We start from the raw sequence: 4,157 nt of genomic DNA on the forward strand, positions 1-4,157 counted from the left end.
AAATGACGACCCAGATTGTTGGGGGCAAGAGGCTGACTCTGTAAACCGCTTAGAGAGGGCTGGAAAGCAGTATATAAGTCTTAAGTGCTATTGCATCCATAGTCCACAGAATTAGAATGCAGTATTGCAGGTTAATTCTGCCCACTGTCAGGAGTTCAATCCTGTCCGGTTCAAGATTGACTCAATCTTCCATCTTTCCGAGGTCAGTAAAACAAGGACCCAGATTGTTGGCAAGAGGCTAACTCTGTAAACCACTTAGAGAGGGCAATAAAGCTGTATATAAGTCTGTCCTGTTGCTATTGCTCCTTCCTTCCCTCCCTCCCCCTCCCTCCCTCCCTCCCTTCCTCCCTCCCTTCCTTCCCTCCTTCCTCCCCACTCCCTCCCTCCCTCCCTCCCTCCTTCCTTCCTTCCGCAGTGATTAGAATGCAGTATTGCAGGCTAACTCTGCCGACTGCCAGCAGTTGAAGCCTGACTGACTCAAGGTTGACTCAGCCTTCCATCCTTCCCAGGTGGGTCAAATGAGGACCCAGATTGTTGGGGGCAAGAGGCTGATTCTGTAAACCGCTTAGAGAGGGCTGTAAAGCACTGTGAAGCGGTATATAAGTCTAAGGGCTGTTGCTCTTCCTTTTTCCCCATAAGCAGAAATCCAGCATGTGGTAAGAGAAGCTACGTTTCTTCCTGCATACAATAAACAGGCTGTCCTCCACTTATGACCACAACTGAGCCCCCCCCCTGTTTCTTTTTATCAAGCGAGACGGTGAGTTTTGTCCCATTTTGTGACCACGTTTCTTGCCACGGTTGTTAAGAGAATCCCCGCAGTTGTTCAGTGAGTAACATGGTTGTAAAGTGAATCTGGCTTCCCCCATTGACTCGGCTTGTCAGGAGGTCGCAAAAGGAGAATCGGGGGATCCTAAGCCACAGGAACCATCACAAAGAGGAGTCGGTTGCCGAGCGTCCGAATTTTGATTACATGACCATGGCGGGGTACTGCAGGGCTGGGCTGCTGGGCGTTCGCAGGGGTTCGGGGACAGACCCCTCGCTAAGATTTTGCACAGTTTGGAGAACCCCCAAATCCCACTCCTGACTGGCCTCCCCCCCCCCCCCTAGGAGTCCTCACCCTTTTTGGATGCAGGTGAGTGCAGGGCGCAGGTGGAGGCTCAAGGAGGGTGAAAAATGGGGTCCTGGAAGTTCCGGGAGGCCAGAAATAAGTCCGTTTCTGGCTTCCAAAGAGCCTCCGGAGTCCAGAGAGTGCAAAAGCAACCCCCCCCCCATGGTACAGGAGGCCATTTAGGCCACGCCCACCATGGCCACACCCACCCAGCATCCGGATAGAGAACCCGTTGCTAAAACTTTCGAAGGCAACCCCTGGACCTAAGTGTGAACAATGGTCGTGAGTGACATTTTTTACAGGACCGTTGCAACTTTGAACAGTCATTAAATGAGCTGTTTTAACATTAGCAATTCGAGAGCAAGAGGAGAAAGGATACTTTTAAGATACGGGATTTATTTCACCAATGGTTAGATAGAAAAGCAGGAAATTGAAGTATAATACAATAACAATGATACGTTACCATTGATTATTTTGGAATGAATTATAATATGAATTAAAATGAGTAAGGACTGAGATTTGCTCAAAAGGATAATGCGGAGCTGAAATTAAAGTCTAATGATGATGTAATAATAATAATATGACATGACATGGAAAGTTGATTAATGTAATATGAATGTAAATTTAAGAGGAAAAGACGATAGATATTGTGCACAACAAATTATCTATCTATCTATCTATCTATCTATCTATCTATCTATCTATCTATCTATTTACCAACCGACACACTGCATAATTGAAAGAAGGTTTTGTTGTTTTGTGTTTATGTTTGTCCATGTTTGTTGTTAAAAATAAAAAACTTTTATATAAAAAAAAATGAGCTCTTTTTAAGTTGAGGAAGGCCCTACCATTACATAAAGCCAATATCCTGATCAGTTAATCTGAATTTATGAACCCAACCCTTGGTATCAATCCCAGACCCAGTTCAGTTTGTGAAAAGGTGGTTTTATTCTATTTTACAATATCTATTTTATTAGGCAGCTTTCTAAGCACCTAACAAAAGCCATTCATTCTCCATCTATTTAGATAATAAAGCAACTCTCTCCTCTTTAGAGAGGAAATTTGGAGTGATTTAGCGTCTATCCCTCCGAAGAGTGGGGAAAAAAATATACACCTTAATGGCTGTCAGATTTTAATGGCTTGATGGGCCGCTAGAATTATGCTGTCGTGAAATCGAACTAACCAAACTTTAATCTTAATCATCTGCTGATATTGACACCGTTGGTTTTTTTTTTTCCACATGGAGTTTTCAAAAGTCCTGTCCGTCCTTTTAAAAAAGGAGGCGGAAAGAGAGCAGACTATAAGTTGTCTGCTTGTCTATCATCTATGTCTCTCTGTCTCTATCATTCTATCTATCATTCTATCTGTTTCATCTATTCATACATCATCATCTATTACCTATCCATCTATATCATCTATTGTATATAGCTATCTGTATAATTAGTCTATTATTTTTTATCTCTATATCATATATCATCTATCATTATTATCTATTATCTATCCATTTATATCATCTATTATTGTATATAGCTAACCATACAGCAATAGCACTTAGACTTATATACTGCTGCACAGTGCTTTACAGCCTTCTCTGTGTGGTTTACAAAGTCATTGTATTGCCCCCAATTAATCTGGGTTATGATTATATATAATGATATAATTATCATTCTATTATCTTTCATTTTATCTATTTCTATAATCTATCTATCTATCTATCTATCTATCTATCTATCTATCTATCTATCATATATTAGTGGTACTAATAATAAAGCCTTAGTAAGACCTTATTTGGTATACTGCATCCAGTTTTGGTCCCTACACTATAAAAACAATATTGAGACTCTAGAAAGAGTGCAGAGAAGAATAACCAGGAGGATTAGGAGGCTAAAACATATGAAGAACGGTTGCAGGAACTGGGCCTGGCTAGTCTAGGGAAGAGAAGGACCAGGGGAGACAGGAGAGCAGTCTTCCAATATTGGAGTGACTGCCACAAAGAGGAGGGGGGGAGGTATCAAGCTATTTTCCAAGACACCCAAAAGCCAGACAAGGAACAATGGATGGAAACTGATCAAGGAGAGATTCAACCTGGAAATAAGGAGAAATTTTCTGATAGAACAATCAACCCACGGAGCAGAAGTTGCTTTTGGAAGTTGTAGGAGCTTCATCACTGGAGGCTTTCAAGAAGACCCTAGACTGCCATCTGCCAGAAATGGTGTAGGGTCTCCTGCTTGGGCTAGATGATCAGAACTAGATGATCCAGTTGAACTAAATGATCAGAAGGTCCCTTCTAACTCTGTTAATCTGCTAATATCAGATAGATCTGATCTATAAAGCTATCTATAATTCTATTATCTTTCATATTATCTATATCTACCTACCTACCTACTTACCTATCTATCATTTATCTGATTATCTATCTATCTATCTATCTATCTATCTATCTATCTATCTATCTATCTATCTATCTATCATATCTAGCTATCGTATCTAGCTATCTATATCATCATTCTATTATCTTTCATCTACCTACCTATCCATCATCTATCAACTGTCTAGAATGGGAGCATAGTATATGGCAGAACTGAACATTAGATGATTAAAAATAAGGCAAGGATGCAAAAATGGCTCCATCATATGGGTGACCCCATTTTACGACTATCACACCTTTCAACTGTACTGGATATAAGCCGAGAACTGCCTGCAATTTACAGGGAGCCAAACGGAAATCGCGAAAAAGCCAGCATTCAGGGTTGGCTGTTTTGTATTGGTTATTTTGGTTTTCTCTTCTCTCCTTGCTTGTGGGGGTGCCACCTTCTTCCCTATTCAGAAAATGTACCTTAATGGGTCTGCAGCTATACATTCTGAACCCAGCCATTGTAAATCCATTAATGCTCCAGCTAAGTATTTATGAAAGGTTAATAATTCAGAAATCGCACTCAGAGAATCATAACCGCGCCGAGATTCCAAGGCATAACGTGGGCTGCCAAGGCAGCATTGTTAAATTGCTATGATTCTTGCTTTTAAAAACACATCAAAAATATTGTGTACC

The sequence above is a fragment of the Pseudonaja textilis genome, chromosome 15, assembly GCF_049901715.1.
Source record: "Pseudonaja textilis isolate UNSWEBS1 chromosome 15, rPseTex1.2, whole genome shotgun sequence".
Lineage (NCBI taxonomy): Eukaryota > Metazoa > Chordata > Lepidosauria > Squamata > Elapidae > Pseudonaja > Pseudonaja textilis.